Source organism: Panthera onca, chromosome B1 (genome assembly GCF_046562875.1).
Source record: "Panthera onca isolate mPanOnc1 chromosome B1, mPanOnc1 haplotype 2, whole genome shotgun sequence".
Classification (NCBI taxonomy): Eukaryota; Metazoa; Chordata; class Mammalia; order Carnivora; family Felidae; genus Panthera; species Panthera onca.
The window spans coordinates 48080589-48103097 of NC_138342.1; the positions used below are offsets into that span (position 1 = coordinate 48080589).

At 35.6% G+C, this 22509-nt stretch overlaps 1 pseudogene; it reads right to left on the reverse strand.

Moving 5' to 3' along the window:
• Positions 1-13335: 13335 nt before the first annotated feature.
• LOC132693417 (U6 spliceosomal RNA) lies at positions 13336-13432 on the reverse strand (annotated as a pseudogene).
• Between the last annotated feature and the right edge of the window lie 9077 nt (positions 13433-22509).

Genomic DNA, 22509 nt, shown 5'->3' on the forward strand with positions numbered 1-22509 from the left:
TTGGTAATTTTCTGAACCGACATTTATCCACTTCTCTAGGAATTCTTTTTTGGAGAACTTTTCTCTGCTTATTCAACACAACACAAAATGAGATAAGCACAGTTTGTACTTCTGGCCATTTACTAATTTTTATTTCACAAATATTTAATAGGCACTTATTATACATTCGGTTCATAGCAGATTCCAAATATACACTGGTGGTCAAAATGCACATGATCTCTCTACCCATGAGGCCAGTAGACCAGTAAGAAAAATAAACATTCAAAATATTCACATAAATTAAAACTTCTAAGCATCGTAAGTAGCATGAGGCAGGTAAATAGTGCCATGGAGTGCATAATAGGAAGGTTGTGTCTGGTCAAGGAGTTGTGGGAAGGCTCCTCTGAAGAACTGATGGTTAAAGGGAGATCTGCTGGAGAGATTCAGGCTATCTAAGGGAAGGAGAAGGGTGGAGGATAACAGTGTGCCTGGTAGAGGGGACAGCAGACACCAGGGTGCTCCTGTGGGAATGTGTTCAACACTTGTTGGGGGGAGTTAGTGGAAGATTAGTAAGAGTAAAGCACAGAAGGCAAAGAGGTGAACTGAGCCCTAGAACCAAGTAGGAAGGAGATCAGCTGGACCTTTGAGACCTTATTAAGAGTTTTGTTGTTTACTATCACAGTAGTGAATTGCTATTGAGTTGATTAAGCAGGGAGAAAAGTGATCAAATTTCCACATCACAATGATCTTTCTGACAACAGTGTGGAGAATGGTCTCTTCAGGATAAAAAATGGAGATTTGTTCTTTTCCAATAGCCTAGGTAAGAGCTAACTACGAATGAATTGCATAGATCATTGTCTCAGTACATCTCTGGACACTTTGTATAATTTTAAAGAAGAAGAATTGCTCCACATTTTATAACCAATCATTCTAAAAACAACCTGAGCTGGTAGACCATGTAGTATGGTATTGCTTACATTTTTGTAAATGCACAAATCTGCAAATGCTTACACATTAGACATTTAAATAATTTTCTAATGTTTTCATGAAGTAAGGCATATAATACATCTGAATTTGAAGTATTTAACTAAAGAAAGATACTTTTCTTTAATCAATGACATTATTTAAATTGGAAACAAAGGAACATTTAAATGGAAATTATGCATGAACATTTGCATGTATAGATGAATATGAGAATTAAAAGAAATTTGAATGTATTATTAATCTGACTGTATTCAAGAGGCCTCTGCTATGATTAAACTTTTAGATATGGATAAAATAAAACAAAAGGAACACATTAAAGTGCTTAAAGTTGTTGCATCCAAAAGCCACACACCACATCTCATAAATTCAAATATATTTTGGTTCTACATAAAAAAAGCTGTAATGTGTAAAAGAGCCAATCAAGAAATGATAGTTCCTTTGTTGTACTTGACTGACATAACTCTTTAACTACATTTTCGTTAATTGTTTTTGTTTTCTTTTCTTTTTTTATGTTTATGTATTTATTTTGAAAGAGTGAGAGCAAGGAGGGGAGAGGCAGAGAGAGAGACAGAATCCCAAGCAGGCTCTGCGATGCAAGAGTTTGAACTCATGAACCATTAGACCATGACCTGAGTCAAAGCCAAGAGTCTGATGCTTAACTGACTGAGCCACCCAGGCACCTCTGTTTTTGTTTTCTACATGGATTGTTATAAAGAGGATCAGAAATGGAGAATTTACCTGGATATATTTAAATTAACTATTAAACATTTAAGTATTGTCCTTTAGCAGAAATTCTCACAGATAAAAGTTTAACGTTCACTGTTTAACTTCAAACATAGGAACGTTCAAGGGAGCCGAATGTAAGGAGTCGTTTGGGGAGATAGGTGGGCCCAGTGGAGAATTTGTTATGTGAAAAGATTTTAGAGTAAATATGGGAGAGTCATGGTGAGTGTTATTTGCCTAGTTGGCCACTATCTTCCTCGCACAGGATACATGTTTTGTTCTGTTTTTTTCCCCTTACTGTTCACATTTCATGATTTCTTGTTTTTTTATTCTAATAAAACCAGTTTCTCTGCAGTTGAAATTAATTAGGCCTTATCTAAAATTTTTGAAATGCTAATAAAAGTAAATGAGGAAAGAACAGTAGATTTAGCAATCTGGCTTCAATATTAATGAACATTTGATCTATTTATTGCAATCAAAATATAACTTTGGAACTGATTATAATCACTTTGACTTGGGTAGTCTTGGTAGCAAATAACTGTCTTTATGTGTCAAGAGACAAAGCAAAATGGCTATCACATTGAGGTTCTAATTTAGCTTAGAATAATAATGCTACATAAAATTAAAAGGAAAAAAAAATGAATGTCTGTTATTTTATAAGTTCAATCAATAGTATTGCTATACCTCTGGATTCAGAGCTTTGTCCTTATCAGCAAGTTTAAATAGGAAAGCTGAAGACTTTCTGGGGACATAGACCTGGCTGTGAAACTATGCACTGTGATTGTTAATTTTATGTGTCAACTTGACTAGGCCATGTCACTCAAACAAACACCAGGTTAAATACTGCTGTGAGGGTATTTTTTGGATGAGATTAACATTTAAACAAGTAGCATTTGAGTAAAGCAGATTATTCTCCATAATGTGGATGGGTCTTGCCCAAATAGTTGAAGGATTTAAGAGAAAAAAAGACTGAGGTCACCCAAGGAAAAGATAATTCTACTTCCAGATTACCTTTGGGCTCTAACTGCAACATCAACTGTTCCCTGGGTCTCTAGTCTGTTGGCTTCCAGTTTTGAATTTCCAGCTTCTACAATCATGTGAGCCAATTCTTTAAAATCTTTCTTTCTCCCTCGTCCCTTCTCTTTTCGTATAATATAATATACAATATAATAATATAATATATAATATATAATATAATACAATATAATATAATATAATATAATAATATAGCAGGAACAATGTTTTATGTCACGTGGTCCATGATGACTATTCTACAATTTTTTTTTAATAATGATGATGAGATATACAATTAGAATAAAGTGGCTTAAATAACTGTATATAATTATTCTTATTGGAAAATTCTACTACTGAGGCCATTCAATCTGTTCATACACATGTGCAACCAAGGAGATTTACATTTTTTCAAAAAATTCTTTATCAATTTAACATAAGAGGATTGTTTTGTTTTGTTTTGTTTTGAGAAGCCAGAAAGATGTATCATTTGTAAGTATCTTTAAGTTGGGTTCCATGATGCTGTGAGGAAGAAGTCTCTCGATTACACATCCTCAGTGATGGAGATGCTGCTAGGTCTAGGGGCTTTGCTACGCCTCAGGGTGGAAATGGTAGCATGATATTAGGAAAGCCATTATCCTATAAGTGAATAACCATTGTCTTTATCCATTCATCTGTTAATGGGAATTTAGGGGATTTCTATATGCAGTAGAATGTTAATCAGCATTAAAAAGAAGGAAATCCTGCCTTATGAAACATGGAGAAACTTGAAGCTTATGCTGAGTGAAATAAGCCCATCACACAAGGAAAAATACTGCCCAATTCCATTTATGTGAGGAATCTAAAATAATTGAACTCTTAGAAACAGAGAGTAGAATAGTGATTGCCAGGGACTGGGGAGCAGGGCGAGGAGGAAATGGAGAGTTGTTAGTCTATAGGTATCCAGTTTCAATTACACCAGATAAATAAGTTCTAGAGATTTGCTGTGCAAATCATGCTTAGAATTAACAATTCAGTATTGTTCACTTAAAATTTTTTTCAGAAGGTAGATCTCATGTTAATTATTCCTACAACAAAAATAAACAAATGAAACGGGGCAAGAGGAAACTTTTGGAGGTGGTGGGTATGTTTATATCCTTGATTGCGGTGACAGTTTCACGGATGTAGGCATATCTCCAAACTCACCAAATTGTATATATTAAATATGTCAAGGTTTTTTGGTGTATCAATTACACCTCAATGAGACTGCTTAAAAAATGAAGGAGCAAACAGCCTTCTTGAGGAAGAGATTCACAGGCCACTATGCAGTAAATCATAATGGAAAGAGAAAAGCTGAGCGGGGAGACCACAGTCAATCAACTTTACCACAGTGAGAAAGTGAATGTTCTGGCAGTCCAAGCAGACTAACATGGTCTGCTACTTGCTGGTAGTTTGACCTGAAAAAGTCACTCACTTCTGCCTTACTCACCCAACTTATTTCTGTCATGTACAAAGGAAGATCATACCAATCTGACAAAGCTGTTGTAGTTATTAAATATTAATACCTATAAATATAAGGGCTCTGTCTGTATTGTTCATCTCCATATTCTAAGAGAATAGAAGTGTGCTTGGAACTGAGTCTCAATAGGATTTATTACTAATTAATGAATATCAAAGGACTGGTACACTTAATTCCTTAAAGTAGGCAATAAGGTTGTGGTGGCTTCTAGCTCTATTCAGTGTGATTAAAGGTGAGGGGAGTAAAAACAATTTTTGTAGAAGATAAGTTACCCTGGGAAAAATTCCAGATGGCACACATTATAAAATAACAAAATCAGTAGTTCACGCATTAAATTGTGCAGAATAAAAGAGGTCAATGGGATTTAGAATGGATGGAAAGGACATTATGCAAAAGGTGAGGATTCTTAAGGTCTTTAAAGATCAACATTATTTGGAAAGAAGCAGCTGTTTAATGTAATATTTTCATTGTTAACAGTAAGAGAAGTATCAAAAATGCACTGTATTCAAATTGGAAAGCTATGATAATTTTTCAATACCTTGTTAACTACGTTCACCTCAAACAACCCTCATTGACTTTTAATTCTTTAACAGGAGTGTCACCAATGAAATTGCTTTATAGGGAAATGACTGCTACCAGAAGCAAGAGTAAAAAGTTCAAATTGGTTAAAACCTCATTCTCGGGGTGCCTGGATGGCTCAATCGGGTAAGCCTCCAGCTTCAGCTCAGGTCATGATCTCATGGCTCATGGGTTTGAGCCCCACATCAGGCTACCTGCTGTCAGTACAGAGCCTGCTTGTATCCTCTGACCCCCCGCCTCCCCCCACCCCTCTGTCTCTCTCTCTCTTTTAAAAATAAATAAATGTTGTTTTGTTTTGTTAACCTCATTCTCAACAGCTTGTAGTTCTGAAAGACTGAGTTTTACTAAATGTGTCAGATTCACAGTAATTTTACTGAGTCCCTGGCAGGCTGTCACACTTTAAATATGAGGAGGTACTGACTTTAGTCATAGGATGCAACTGTTGTGAACTATATGAACACTGATTAGGTTGCCTGTGGGATATCTGTTTTCAATCTTCCAAATTAGCTGTGTTTCATTCATTCCCTCAAATTCCTTCAGAACGTAAAGTTTTGGAGTGCCATCATTCTTACTAGTTTATCTTTACAAGGAATATAGAAAGGGATTACGTGATTTATTTCTATAAATATGGAAGAAGATCTAAACCAATATTTATTAGCATGCAAGTGATTACACTCAGTTCTTAAAGAACCTTGTTTTAGTCTATTAATGCCTTCATATGAGCCTTTAACTTCTCTCATAACAAGGTAATTTAAAGTACTGAGATAAATCCTAAAATGAATTTCTAGTCAGATTTTTTTAGGACAAGATCTTATCAGTCTCTTTCTGATATGCATTTTCAAATAATTTTAGTATTAGCTAGGCCAAATATGGGATATAACGTGATCATTGGCAAATATTCTCTGTCTTTTCTGAGGTACTCTTATTCTTCTCAACCTAATTGTTAATTTCGGTCTTATGACTTAACTAATGAAATGTTGTAGAAAATTGTTAAGTATCAGTACTCTTTTCCTTTACCTTATCAGTTAGCAATTTTCCAGGACAGAAGTCCTTCTATTTGCCTAATTTCTGAAAGCAGTCAATGCAAAAGAGATCCACAGCCAACCCAAGATCGTTATGGAGCATACGTAAGAAATAAACTTTCCTTGTTGTAAGTCACTGAGATCTGAGGATCTTTTATCATTGCAACATATAGTACATTATTATGACAGATTAACCCAGACTCTTCACCATGGATTTATTCATTCACATCACAACTATTTTGAATACTACACCATATTAGGCACGGTGCTATATACAGAGGTTTTTGATTTTCTTAATTTTTATTTATTTCTTTTGAGAGAGAGAGACTGACAGAGTATGAGCACGGGAGGCGCAGAGAGAGAGGGAGACACAGAATCCGAAGCAGGCTCCAGGCTCTGAGCTATCAGCACAGTGCCTGATGTGGGCTCAAACCCATGAGTGTGAGATCATGACCTGAGCCAAAGTCAGATGTTTAACCGACTGAGCCATTCAGGTGCCCCTAGATGCAGAGGTTCTAATGGCAAGCAAAAGCAGATTATTTTCCTGCAATTGTGGAACATAGTATGGAAGGACATTGCATCATGATGATATTTTGCTATTGCATGCTCTCTCTCTCTCTCTTTTTAAAAATATATTCAATATGCTGACTATCACAGAGCATAGCTCTGTCTGTCAAATTGTAGAAGTAGCAGTATCTGACCACTAAGGATAAAAGGAATTTGAAAAATGGAAGAGCAGAAAAAAGATAAGGCCGGAAGGAAGGTGGTATTTTAGTTCATACAGAAGGCCTCAGATGTTATTATATGTATCTCTGTGAGGATTGATCAAAGCAGATGAAGTTGGAGCCCTGTTTATCTTCTCTTTGTCTTCCTCCCTACAGGAAGTTTCAAATTGTGCTTTGAGTTATTTTATTTTAGAATGTACCTGAGGCTCAGCATTGAACTTCCTTACTCCTAAGTTTAGAGTTAATAATATTTTCTTTTTTTTTATTCTTGGAATTAATAATATTTTCTAACTCTAAAATAAATCCCTATAAATACAGAGTTTAAATAGTGCAGTAAATTATTTTCCTGAATCTCTAAAGTATTATCACAATAAATCTCATTTTGACTGCAAATAGCTTGCTTCTAGCTTGACTCATAAATTTATATAGGTGATTTTCTATGTTATATATAATCTATATATAAGATCTACAGAACTTCTCAACTTACAATGGGGTTACTTCCCGATAAACTGATCTTAAGTTGAAAATATTGTAGGTCCAAATGCAGCTAATACATCGAACCTACCAAACATCATAGCTCAGCCTAGCCTAGCTTCAATGTGCTCAGAACACTTACATTAGCCTACAGTTGGGTAGAACCATCCAACACAAAGCTTATTTTATAATAAAGTGTTGAATATCTCATGTAATGCATTGACTGCTGTACTGAAAGTGAAAAGCAGAATGGCTGCATAGGTATATAATGGTTGTCAGTGTGCGAGTGGTTTACCCTCATGATCTCCTGGCTGCCTGGGAGATGCAGTGAGCTGCCCTTGCCCCGCATCACAAGAGAGTATCATGCCTCATATTGTTAGTTCTAGAAAAGATCAAAATCAAAATTGGAAGTACAGTTTCCACTGTATGAGTATCACTTTCCCACCACTGTAAAGTCAAAAAAGTATATGACAAACTATTATAAGTTGAGGATGGTCTGTATAGTCTGTATATATATTAGAGACATATACAGGTAAACCTTGCTTTGCATAATTCATTCCAGAAACATGCCTGTAATCCAAAGCACTTGTATATCAAAGTGAATTCACCCTAAGAAATGATGGAAACTCTGATGATTCATTCCACAACACAAAAATATTCATATAAAAATGATTATGATACTGTAATATAATAAAAATAATAAAGAAAATATAAAATATAAAGAAAAATAAACAAATTAACCTGCACTTATCTTTGAAAACCTTCATGGCTAGTGTGAGGGAGACAAGAGAGAGGAGGGTTATTGTGTAAGATAACTTTCACTATCACTAATGGGTGTTGACTACAGAACAGTATTAATAAACTCTTGTCATATACTGTATGTAATGTAACAGGCAATAAGGTAGCAGAGGAGAGAGTCTATATATGCAGGCTTCCTGACCTAGAGTGAAGCAAAGCATTCCTAAGCTTCCTCTTGTATGGAAGAGGGACTGTCCATAAGTGCTTTGAAGTGACAAAAACACACAAGTGCCAGTTGTGGGCACCTTCCAACATTCTGAATAATCATTGATTTCTGCCAAACACCATGGCCTGAGACCGAAATCCGAGAATGGGAGATGATCACCCACAGTCCCACAGTGAGAGAGAGAGAGAGAGAGAGAGAGAGAGAGAAGAACCATTGGCTCAGTTGTGATCATGTGAAGTTCAGTGTCACGTACTACTCGTATTGCAAGACACTGCTCATTTATCAAGTTAAAATTTATTAGAAATGTTTTCTCTTCTTATGGAACTCCTGCAGAACTCACAATCAAATGTTTTACTGTACTTTATTGTGTATTATACACCTATCTATATCCCTATCTATATATCTTCTAATTGTTTTGATCTAAGTGTCCTAACAATTTTCTCTTTTCTTTTTAAAAAATGCTTATTTATTATTTTTGAGAGAAAGAGTATGAACAGTGGAGGGGCAGAGAGAGAGGGAGAGAGAGAGAGAATCCAAAGCAGACTCTGTACTCTGGGTGCAGAGCCTGATGTGGTGCTCAAGCTTACAAATCATAAGATCATGACCTGAGCTGAAATCAAGTCAGACGGTTAACTGACTGAGACAGCCAGGCGCCCCGTAACAAATTTATTTCTAATTTTGTTTGTCTTAAGAATTTTTAAATCCTGACAAATGCTTACTTCTGAAAGAGGTAAAATGTGGGCTAATTTTTTTCCTGTATTTTCCCAATATAGTGGGGAAGTACAAATTGGCCCTACTGAGAATCAAATCATTAGAACATAAACATTGTTTCTCACAGGATATAGTCAAGGCCATCATGCAGCAGCTAACAGGACTAATCCCCTCCTTCTGAGCAATGATTGCTTTTTACCAACATCACCTCTTGCTCTGACTTAGTCCTCCTTCCTCCTGGATAAAAATTGTTACATCATCAAATCAACACATTTCTCCACTTTCTGACAATATCCAATCCAGAACTGGTCCCTATTTCTCTAGTGTCCCCACAAAATTACTGAATAATGTCCAAAGTCCTGGAAGGAGCCCTCCCAACTCCCCTTTCCTGAAATGCCCTCCAACTTCCCCTGGTGTGTGTTATCCCTTACTTTAGAGAGCTAAACAAAAACTATTTTTGTTTAAGTGCAGGAGTGCCCCTTTTTGATTTTTGATTGGTGGATTTCAACAATAATGATACAAGGCTCAAAGGAACTCTTTTACTTAATGGCTACACACACACACACACACACACACACACACACACACACACAGACATTGCCCTAAGTATCAATAAGTCTGTATACGACAGGGGAAAAAATTGTATATTTTATGCAAAAAAGAAATCTTTCTGAGGAAGAACATTTTAGTACCATTCAGATTTTAAATGAATGGGAAAGGCTCCTTCGTGTATGTTTCCAAACCTCCGAGGAGAATCCATTGTCTTTTGGCTGCCTTACAGGTTTGGTCATGTAAGGTGCTAAGCCATTTTAAATGATGCTGGGAATACAAGTCAGTGGGCACAGTGAGTCCCGAGATGATCAATCATATTGCATTTACTGCTAAAACCAATATTTCCATTGTTTATTCTTGTTATTTCAACCTCATGCTTCCCTGGCAGCAACAATGAACTGAGTGGGACAGATTCTGAGAATTTTACTAGCAACAAATATATGTCAAACATTCTTCACCCAAAATATATATTCCAATGAAAAATAAATAGAATTTATACATTTCCCCCAGAAAAAATAACAATTTGTGAGCTAGTTTAGTTTCCTGGCCAGAATTCTGTGAATGCTTTCTGCTATAGTCACAACTTGAGATTTGTTACTTTAAGGATATAAAGGAAGACTATAAAAAAGATTCATAACCTCAAATTACATTAACTGTACATTAAGGGAGATGCACAAATCCCAAGAAATAATGAAATGTCAGGGTTAGAATCATCCCTTTTCAGGTTTAGTGCTCAATCTCCTATGATCTTGCATAAAATGCTATTGCTGTTCACCTTGCTATTAGGAAGTACAATTGATTTGCTTGCAATATTTATTAGTGCATTAGTCATGTACATTAGCACCAAACTGGAAACAAATAATGCTTTACTTCCCTAAGTCTGTGGCAAGCCAATGCAAGTAAAAATGTAGGTACCGATATAAATACAAGCGTGACTCACGCTCCTGAAATATCCTTCCTTTACCCAGATTTACCAGAAAAATTTAGAGGTAAACATATTCCAACCATTTCAATCTTTGATGAGTTAGAACAGTTCACATTAGTCAGGTTAATTTTTATTCTTTCAACTTGGTGTCCTTTTGACAAATTATCAATAAGAGGTCACGAAATAAATCAAAACTGAAAGGAACAGTTTATCTGATATTAATAAACACGATAGATCCAACTCCGAGGCTTTCATTTTTGCCAAATATTTATTTCAGCTCAGGTTGTCATCCCCAATTCTGCATAGGACTTGGTTCTTGGTTTCAAAAAAGAGAGAGAAATGTATCTTCAACCAAATATCGGTAAGTCTGAAGGCCTGAAGTTATTCAAAGCAATTGTCTTAACCATCACCACCACCACCGCTGCTATAATGTCTGTTTCTACACCTAATTCAAGCCAACTTTAGACAGTTCACTCCATGACCACCTATTTCAATTTCTGTCTCTGGCTACTGGCATACAGAATTTTTCCATCATAAAAACTAAAACGAGCTCTTCCCAAAGGACTTTGGATTTGCTGAATCCTTGGTCCTCATCCTTCTGAGTTTTTTTCCATGAGAAATCTTGCCTTGTGCAACCATACCCTATCTTCTAACCCTTCAATAATTTCCCAAGACGATTAGCCTCAGGACTGCCCACGCCTCTGCTTTATAGGGGAGATGGGAGCAAAAAATAGAAGGGTTGATGGCATTAATGCATGGCATTGGTAAAATAGTTTTATAAATATTGTGTGTTTATGTATTTTGTACTAGAATCCTGTCTTTTTAATGTTCATTTTTGATTTGGCACTATGTTCAGACCACAGTATTTTTTCAAATAGTGCTGTCATTTTACTATTTGAGACTTTGTGAAATCCACACTGTCCAATCTAATAAACCGCCACCATTTATTAAGTGTGTCCTGTGTGCCAGATTTTGATACGTTTCCTAAACTTCATAAAACCCTTGCAAGATAGGCATCGCTATACCATGTGGCATATTGTATTTCTTAAAACTAGCCAGAATCATACCTCCCGTTGGACCTTCCTTTTGCAACTTGACTTTGTTATTCCTTATCAAATTGTCCCAACTATTCTCCACTCTTGAGTCTGGTCAGGCCCTGTATCCTCTAATAAAGAACATAGAGGAGCTGCACTGTGCCATTTCTTACAGCCCTTGACTGGCCTAGCAACTTCTACTTCCTGTCTCTTCCTGTCTCCTGGAAACCAGCAACCATGTAGGATTTGTGACAACCCTAAATCCACTATACTATGAAAAGCTCAAGAAACTTAAAAGGATCCTGAAGGATGAGATATTACATGAAGAAAGAGAGGCCAAGGAGCATTAAGGTGGCAGGAGAGTCATGAAAAAGCCACCACAACCCAGTCAAATGCCAGAGCACAGGTGCCAGGTGCTGTGAATCAGAGACGACAGTCCCCTCTTGCCAGGCCCAAATTCCCCTTCCATGGGATTGTGAACTTTTGAAAATGTTTGCTATTTTTATCTATAATCTTGGGATTGTTTCTTAGGCAGAGATAGACAGCTGAAACCGCACCATTTTGAAGAGAAAATGAGGGAAATTAAGAAATTTGACCTTCCTTAGGGAAAATAAGAAATTTGCCCATGTCCACACAAGTCTAAGGTTGCTAAGCCCAGGATTTGAATCACATTCTCTGAAATATATATCCCATGGTCTTAACCACTACAAAATGCAGAACTTCAATGTATATCTAGAAATATTTTTCTAAAGAGACTCAAGTTGTAAGTAGTACTACAGAGAACATGTTACTTAAGAGAATAATCTCAGTTTATGGGCTACAACATATGTGTGTTTATAACCAAGCAGATGCTCCTAATTACAAATTTATTTTATATATTTATTGAAACAAGCTGACATAGTCTCTACTTAGACACACTTTAATTTAAAATATGTATTTTAAAGCAACAGAACTGCTTGATTTTCTTTCTTTAAAAAATAGGGGCACCTGGGTGGCTCAACTGGTTGAACATCCGACTTCAGCTCTGGTCACGATCTCGCATTTCGTGGGTTCAATCAACGCGTCACGGTGTGATGACATCTCAGACCCTGAAGCCTGCTTTGGATTCTGTCTCTCTCTCTCTCTCCCTCTCTCTCTCTGTCCCTCCCCCACTCATGCTCTGTCTCTCTCAAAAATAAACATTAAAAATTTTTAAAAATATATTTATTTGTATTTTCACCAATTCATTCTAAATTTCCAAAATTTTCAGTAACATTTCAGACAAAATTTACCTAAATTGTGCTTTCCTATAAATTATTTCTTTAGTGCTCAGCTACAAAAACAAGTCACGGGTACTTGGGCGACTCAGTCAGTTGAGCGTCAGACTCTTGACTTTGGCTCAGGTCATGATCCCAGGGTTGTGGCATCTAGTCCTGCATTCGGCTCTGAACTGAGTGTGGAGGCTGCTTAAGATTCTCCCTCTCTTCCACTGCCCCTCTGCCCTGCTTGCCCTCTCCCTTTCTCTCAAACTAATTAATTAATTAATTAATATTTAAAAACATTTAAAAAAAAAAGAACACAAGTCAAATAAAGGAGAGGTGTTAGATAACATTTTCCAGCTGAGATTTAGGTAAATTGACAAGAAAAAAAATTCTATGAATAACTGAGGCACCTCAAACTCCAGGCTTCTTCTTTCACACGTGTGTCTATTTCACACACATTTTTCAGGTTTGACATCTAGACCCATGTTCAAATTTCACCAACCCACCGCAACAACTCGAGCAAAACTCTCTTGACCAAGTTTTTATCAGTCTTGACTGAAGATTTAAGGAACACGAGGCAATGCTCGTTTGCACTCAAAATTCTTGTTTGTCAAAGTTTCTTCATTTATCCTTGGACTTCTCTTTGAATTTTTAGCTCATCTAAAGCCTAGTTTTACTAAAACTCTCTGTTTTCAATCTGTCTTTCTTTTGTTTTTCCTTTTTTGTCTTTCCTTTCACGAGCACACCAAAGTAGTGAACCTTCAACTTTATTTTATTTTGTTTTATTATTTTATTTTATTTTTGTCTTTCCTTTCATGAGCACATGAAAGTAGTGATCCCTCAACTTTATTTTATTTCTTTGTTTGTTTGTTTATGTATTTTAATGAAGGAATTAATTTTTATTCACTTTTTAAAAAATATGGAACATGAATTTGGGTGTCATCCTTATGCAGGGGCCATGCTAATCTTCTTTGTATCCTTCTATTTTAGTATATATACTGCCAAAGTGTGCACTCAATTTTATTTCTTTTAATGAAACATGTTGTTATTTAATTTTTTTTTTTTGTTTTTCTTTTGCAATTTGAGCTCCTACCTCCACCTATTCCCAGAGGCCCTGGTATTCCACCCTAACCGATGTCATAAAAACATTTTCCATAACAAGAAAATTCTCCCTCATGAGCAACTTTGATGCTAGCTGTGAAAACAATAATGCACTCACCATTTGTTTCATGATTCTGACCACTCTAACTCTGAAGCCTTTGGGGAAGTTACTTAACACGGTGTTAGCTTTCACGAAATAAATATTGAATAACAGCAACCTCAAAATGTTCCTGAGAAAATGAAGTGGAATAAGGAAGATTAAGTCTAATAGAATGAATGAACTTCATCAACAGTCATTTCCTTCCTGCTGATCTCCTGCAACCTTTCCTTATGCCTTTCTCCCAGCTATTAAAATCAATCTAGAGTGTTTCTTCATCTTTAAAATAAATGTTACACAGTATCAACAGAGCTTCCTGTTATTTAAAAATAACTTTTTCTTATCATCTTATTGCCTATTAGCTTCCACCCCAGTCTGTGGATATGCCTGATTTCATATATAATGTAACCTATTCTCTAGGTATAAATGCATGAAAGTAGGGAGATTTCCTTCATTCTATTTTTATCCTGTACTCCTAAACTCTTGAAAAAAGAATCATACCCTAGAGAACAATTTTAATTTATTCTGTTAAATTGACCATGTACAGCAATCATGCTATAGTGTGTGTGAAGACAGTGAAATCTTATTTTTTTTTCACAAACAAAAATTATACTCTACAAGGGTATAAGAGAATGTCTTTGAAATAGTTAAAGTTAAAATAAAGCTATCTTATCAGCCACAAGATATTTCTTCGTTTGATTTTGGGTTTTAGAAAAATTTGTACAGATTATTATAATTAACACAATTATAATTATAATCAAAATAATTGCTATGCTTGTTCTCTGTAAATTTCAATGAAGTGATGGAATTTTTAAATCTTTAGGCTTTGATTAAATGTATTTAGTTTTTTTTGTACTCCCTACATCTATATTACTATGACCTATTCAAAGTAATCCAGAAGTTAAAAAGTCATGTGAATTAAAGATGCGTACAGCAAGAAGTCAGGAAAAGAAAATATGAAAGATATGTTGTCCTTAACACCCCATGCCTATTGTATGAATAGGAAATGTCATCTGCTTGGAATTACAAAAGGTGTTGAGGTATCAGACAGAATTACCCAGAAATATCTGCCAGAGTGAGGACACCACCTGTTGCTGTTCCACACCACTTCCATCAGAGGAGAGAGATCGGCGGGACTAGAAATGAGGAAATAATCAAAGAGCACATGCGGACAATGTTTCTTACTTCTCTGGGGGGGGGGGAATAAAAAGTAATCGCATGACGTAGAGTTATGAAAAGGGTAAAAAGTGGGTGGAAATTTTCTTTATTTAGTATTGTGAATGCCTGAGGTAGTGTTTACCTTTAACCTTTATTATATTAAATTAATAAGAAGGACATGCTCTAACTTCAGACACAATTTTGCATCTCCAGATACAATTTGGGGGCTTACCAATTCGAAAAAGTACAATGATAGGTAAATATAAAACTGCCGCAGATTTGCCTTTTTTTTTTTTTTTTTTAGCTAATGCTAACACTAATTTGCTCCCATGTTTGATTTGACTTCCATTTGCAACAGGTTATCTATACTTGCCTCCAAGCTCCATGGGCATATGGGATTCAGAAATGGCTGATCAAATAATTTCATTTCCCAGCCTGCATTTAATTCAGAGATGTGACTGACCTAATTTGTTCCAATGAAACAAAATCTCTAGAGCTACTGGACAAAGCACAATTATTTATGTATGCGTTTGTTTACTATTGCTGAGAGGAGTAATATGCTCAAAGGAGAGTTACTGTGCAAAAAGGGAGCACGGCTTTGCCTCCAAAACCAAGGGACCAATGTTATGATTTTGTTTTTCCACTTTTCTACAGAGTCCATATTGCATCTCCATCCACTACCAAATTCTCAATGACAATTGAATCTTGAAAGCCTTAAGAGCCAATAGGAAGGTTTACTTGCACTGTCACATGTAACAGATAGAATTCCCTTGCATGGTTCACCCAAAACTGGCAAGTGAATTAGAAGGTATCAGAGATAATATCTTAGTAAAAGTGTACAGAAGATATACACAGTTTAATTTTGAGAGAATATGCAAAAATGTCTCTAGAATATTGAGTAACATAGGATTTTATTGATGCAGCAGGTTTTTGTAATTTCAAATAATTTATTTTTTAATTTTTTTAATGTTTATTTATTTTTGAGAGAGAGAGACAGAATGTGAGTGGGTTAAGGGCAGAGAGAGAGGAAGACACAGAATCTGAAGCAGGCTCCAGGCTCCGAGCTGTCAGCACAGAGACCCATGCGGGGCTCGAACCCACAAGCTGTGAGATCATGACCTGAGCTGAAGTCGGATGCTAAACCAATTGAGCCACCCAGGTACTCCTCAAATAATTTATTTTTAACATCTCTTTCATGTGTGTGACTACCAACATGTTCAGAGTACCTGTCCATTTCTTTCTAGTTCTTATTAGATTAGTATTATGAAAATTGTGGAACAGTGGAATACTCTTGGAAATAGTTATATAGTCATAGTCCATGTGAATAAATTTTGGACAATGCAAGACATATTTTGGATGAAAGCAAACTCCTGAAGTTGATTGTTACCAGAGGGAAAAAAAAAGAAGAGAGGTGCCTGTGTGCCTCGGTCGGTTAAGTGACCGACCTCGGCTCAGGTCATAATCTCGGGGTTTGTGAGTTTGAGTCCCATGTTGGGCTCTGTGCTGAAAGCTCAGAGTCTGGAGCCTGCTTCAGATTCTGTGTCTCCCTGTCTCTCTGCCCCTACCCCGCTCGCATTCTGTCTGTCTCTCTCAAAAATAAATAAATAAACATTAATTTAAAAAAAAAAAAAAGAAGAGAAATCCATTTCCAGAAGAATAGATACATATCAGATGGTAAGAACTAGATTATTTTGCTTTGGAATAACTGAGTACTAAGTGCTAGGGACTGGAATAATTTTTTTTTTTAGTAGAAAATACCCATTCTGACACAATCGTTACTTCTGATAATTATTCTTCAGTACCTTCAGTCATACACTTAACCTATTGGAGAATTAAATGGAAATGCTGTAGGAGTCATTATCACTGCATCTTTCACATTTTTGATGATAGCTTAATTTTTGGAGTTTCCAAAGAAACAATATTATTCTGTTATTGAGAAAAAATTACACAGGATGAAATGCACAGATCTTATGCATACAACTGATGAGTTTTTGTAAATGTATATACCCAAGCAATCATCCCTCCAAGTAAGATCTAAAACTTTTCCATCTCCCAAGAAATTTCCATCATTTCCTTCCAATTATATCTTTGAGCAGCTCTCTAGCATCCTACTTCATTCATGTCATAGCAAAGCTTCTCTAGATCTGGGAAACCAAGGCTATTTTTTTTTAATTCCAGAGTTTTGTGATTCTTACTCCAATTTTCCAAATCTCCCTCATCATCCCTTCCAGTCCCACCTATCCCACCTCACTTAGGAAAATTATATTCTGATCTATCATCCAAAATTAGTGGTGCCTATACTTAAGGAGGCAAATGATGTGATGGTATGTAGCTTTCAGGAAATACATTGTTTTACAGAATGGATATACAATCTTCCAGTCTTTGCTCAGGAACCTGTGGCTATTTAGATATACGAGCTGGATGCCATTGTAATCTATTGATTAGTATAAGCTTTACTATTGTCAAGTGATAAATGAAATTTGACCCTAGTTTACCTCAGGGTAAGGCCAAAAGAATCGTAAAGAAAGCTGCTGGTAGTATTTCTGTCTCTAAATATACTATTTGAAATAAATATGGCAGTTCACTCAGGTTGAGTACAATAAAAAAGGAATAGATAGTATGTGGGTAATATTTCTAAAAGAAGAGATGATCATCATGCAAAAACAGTACGTACCTATTTATCACCACAAAATTATTCAGAAATTTATTAACTATTTGGTGCTGACAAACTCAAGTGGACATTTCAATTAATTCAAGATTTGGGGAACAAAACTTATTGCAAGGAGGACTCATTTGGAGGAAATCTGAGTACAGTGTTGAAATAACATCACAAATAAAAAATTGATACAAAATGGATATACATGGAATGTTATTTATTCAACTCAACATAGACATGATTTATTCAATTTAACAAATGTGTAATTGAGTTTCTACTTATACATGTGGTTGTGTGCTTAATGCTAATTTCATATGTGGTTACACACAAAAATATTATTGACACCTTTATTAGGCTACAGTAGGTGTTGTAGATAGATACTGATTTTACAGAATGCCTTCTTAATCTCCTGTAAGGAAGGCACAAGCGCACCAAACATTCCCATCTATTTCTTACACATTTTTCAGGTCCCATGCAATTAGGTCGGGCCAAATTACTACTCTAGTCAATGGGCTGGGGCAGAAGTGACTTGTTTTGCTTTTAGCCAAAGCACGTAAAAGCCACTGTATACTGCTCCCACTTTTTCCTCTCCTAATGAGGCAACCCATTTTTGATATATATGATTTCTGATATATGTGATCTATGATATATGACATACACACAATACATACCCATTCAAATTCCCTGTATGCTCAATTATGCTTTTCTCACTCCCTTACAGTTGTTACTGAGAACATTTCTTAGAAAAAATTTCCTACATGAAAATCTCTGTCATTGAGGCTGTTTCCTAGGGAACTGGACTGGATCAAGGCATCTCTGTTCACTGCCCTCTTCTCCCACTTTATCACAGGCTTCTCCCTGAATCACAGCACCCAGCGCCTTCAGCCTTTGAAAGATTTCAATTTCTGGGGCTTGCAGTTGTTTTCTGTTTTTTGCCCCAAAGATTTTCTCTTTTTGTTCACATAGCTAAAGCATTTTCAATGTTTAGGCTTCCGTGTGCTCTTCCAAAATAGCCACCTTGACCATCTTGCGCTTGCTTACAAGCCTTGCATGGCAGGATGCGCCTGTCTTCTGTTCACAGCATGTCTCTAACACTTTATCCATCTCTGATTTCTTATTATGACTGTATGTTTGTAGCAAGTGAATTAACACTCTATAAAATAAGTTTTTTATGATTTTTTATCATTCAACAGAGGCACTGGTTTTTTTTAATGTTTATTTATTTATTTTGAGAGAGAGAGAGAGTGCAGAGGGAAAGGGGCAGAGGGAGAGAGATGGAGAGAGAAAATCCCAAGGAAGCTCTGCACTGTCAGTCGAGCCTGATGTGGGGCTCGATCATGAGATCCAACAAACCTGGGCCAAAATCAAATGTTGGTCACTTAACTGACTGAGCCACACAGGCACCCCAACAGAGGCACTTTTATGAGTGTGAATGGGAGCTAAAAATTCATGAAAATTTTATACTTTTTGGAAGAGTTATGTAATAACTAAGAAATTGATAATTTATTAAAACATTATTTTAAGAAATAGTTCTTTATAATATATTAAAATAGCATATATACATTAAAACACAACATATGCACAAACTAATCAATCATCAAAAATAATATAAGGGGTATAATAATTATGGTACATAGCCACTAAATGTCAGTTGTGTCTATCCCTAATACTATGTCACTAATACCATATTGTTTCTCTGAAGCGTATATTTTTCAAAATAGTCATATTTTTTCATATAATTCCCTGCAATCCTATTTAAAGTTGAATTTTATGGTTACTAAATGTGATATTATACACACCATTAATTAGGTATTCTCTGCTGACAATAATAGTTTTAACTGGGCGCCTTGGTGGCTCAGTCAGTTAAGCGCCAGACTTGGGCTCAGGTCATGATCTCACAGCTCATGGGTTTTAGCCCTGCGTCAGTCTCTGTTTTGACAGCTCAGAGCCTGCAGCCTGCTCCAGATTATGTGTCTCCCTCTCTCTCTGCCCCTCCCCCACTCATGCTCTGTCTGTCTCTCTCTCTCAAAAATAAACATTAAAAAAAATAATAATAGTTTTAACTGATAAATACTCTAGAGATGCTGTAAGAATATTGGTAAGCTCAGAGCATATTCTGTGAAATCAAAGATATTCTTAATTATAATATTTTTTATATTTAAATGTGTAAATATTTCAATCCAATTATTTAATAGACATTTACTGTTGGCCTCCATTCGAATTACCTTTCTTCAAAAAATGTTCTCATAAGAAAATTATCATATTCATTTTCTCTATGACTATTTATGTTTTTCTCAATTTAAATGCAGCAAATAATAAGCCTTCTCATTTTTATTCAATCCCACCACAGAATATAAATTTATTCATTTAGAATTATGAATTCCTTTAAAATATTTTTTACCAGAAGTTGAGACCTTCCAAATTGCAACTTGATAATTTCAAGTTCAACCCAGGATACCCTTTGAGGTCTCTATTGCATTCATTAGCTCCCTTACTTTCTACAGAGATACATTGCAGTGTCTGCCTGTTTGCAAAATTGTCAATAATTACATTTCCCTAAAAGCTTTGGAAGCTGAATTGTTTCTGAGTTTCATTTGCTGAATACTTTGATTAAAGATTTCCAAATGTTTCTGTATAAAATACAAGCAATATTCAGAGGATTCATTTACAAAAACTCAATGTGACTATTGAACACTTGGGTTGATTTATAAAGTAATTCCTCAAGTTGCAAAGACTGCCTTTTATAAAGTAATTCAGTTGTTGTGTCTCCTTACTCTTTTCTGATCTGTGATCATTCCCAGTCATTTCTTGCCTTTCATGATCCCTAAATTTTCAAAGGTGATCAATGAACTATTTGTGGAATGTTGCTAAATTTGGATTTGTCTGGTATTTTCTTTTTTTTTTTTTTAACGTTTTATTTTTTATTTTTGAGACAGAGAGAGACAGAGCATGAACGGGGGAGGGACAGAGAGAGAGGGAGACAGAATCAGAAGCAGGCTCCAGGCTCTGAGCCATCAGCCCACAGCCCGACGCGGGGCTCGAACTCACGGACCGCAAGATCGTGCCCTGAGCTGAAGTCGGACTCCCAAACGACTGAGCCACCCAGGCGCCCCTGTCTGGTATTTTCTGATCAGAACGAAGTCATGAACTTTTGACAAGAATACAACAGAAGTGATGGTATGTCTTTTTCAGTGCATCATATCAGATGGTCCAGGATCTTGATGTGTCTATTCCAGGTCATGTTAACCTTGATAGCTTTCTGAAGTTGCCTGCCAGCTTTCTCCACTGTAAAGTTGCTATTATTCCTTTTATAATCAAAATTACCTTTGGGAAGAGGCATTTAGATCATGCAGATATCCTATTTTCAAACTTTGATCACTGATTTTACCATCCATGGGTGGAGTCTGCCTGCAATAATTATTAATGTAATGTTAGCTGAATAATGACTTTATATTTGCTTTATTCCTTCTATACTTTAAAATTTGAATTCTTTTAGAGCTATTCCTTCTCTCCCACATTTTTATTATTTAATTAATATCACATGTAAGTATGAAACTCATAGATATTTGTTTTATTCTATTGGTTATAATCCAATACTAAAGTTTATTTTGTTCCTTAAGTTGTTCCAGTTTGGCATTCAGTAGTTTCTTCAGGTTGGCTCCTTTGTCCTCTTGACATGATCTCACTTTTTTTGGAATACTGCTGTGTTTCTGGCACCATAGATATTTATATTTTCACTAAACAGCTCTGGAATAAAGTACTTCTCTTAGTAGCTCTGGTACTTTTCACTGGGGAATCGTATTTAGAAACCATGATCTAGACACTAGTTGTGCACCGATACTGGAGTATCATTGGGTTGGGCTCTTTCAGTGGATTACACATAGAAATGTGTGTGTGTGTGTGTGTGTGTGTGTGTATAGTATGTGTGAACATATACATGAATATATATGTACATACACACAAAACTGCATACACATGCATCCGTACCAATCTATCAATATATATATAATATTTATGATATATTTGTGTCATACTGATACTTCTGATTCTAATTTAGTATCACGGGAATTATTCTAGCCTCCTCCTTTTCATTACTTATAATATTATAAATAATGAAACATAAGTAATATTTATATTTATTACTTCTTTCTCCAACAGTGAGAAGCATAGTTCTCTTTATCTACAATAACTTTATGTATTTGTTTATCCTCACATACACATAAAATAGTTTCAGAATTGCTACTTTATACCCTGCAGAAAACAAATCTACTAACTAGAGTATGTAATATACTTTAAGGATTGTAATACATGTATATATTTAGGGAGATTATGAATTTTTAAACACAGCTGCTGCCACGAATTTCTAATAAGATATGTACCAGGACTTCAGAAGAAAGAGTATAGAGAAAGCTGGTATAAAAAGTACACAGCTTGATAAATTTCTAGATTCAAACACAAGTATAAGGTGTCATTTTAGAAGACATGTAGTACCTGTTCAATCACTGTTCTAAGAATACACACAGGTCATCACTTGCCTGAGATACCAGGTTGAAAGCTACACTTAATGTTAAACTTACCATGAGTGAAAAAAAAAACATAGCATAGGAAATCAATACCATTCAGTTTATACTTATTCAAAATTATATTTCAAATCATTTAAGTTATGATAAAACTACTAAACTGCAATATTCCTAAATAATAATAGCAAATAATAAGTGGTAAGTCCCTATTGCTTTTGTTGGCTTACTATGCTAGCATTAATCATGATGAATTATTTTGATATTGTAAATGGAAGTATAAGGCATAATACTACCACCATGAAGAGTGAATCATTCCCTCAGCAGTTTAGTGTCTTATAAATACCTCCCTTATAATTTTTGAAGTCATATGCTATTCATGACATGGACATGAGACCAGAGAAAGAAATTAGCACTTAATTCAATTGTTTAATAGAATATTATAGATGTATTACATGCTCAGAATAATGAAGCTGGGTTATTGAAAACAATGTCAACCCATCTTCCATCCTTCAAGTTTACCTTGTCTTCCATGAAGCATTATACAGTTTGTTTTTA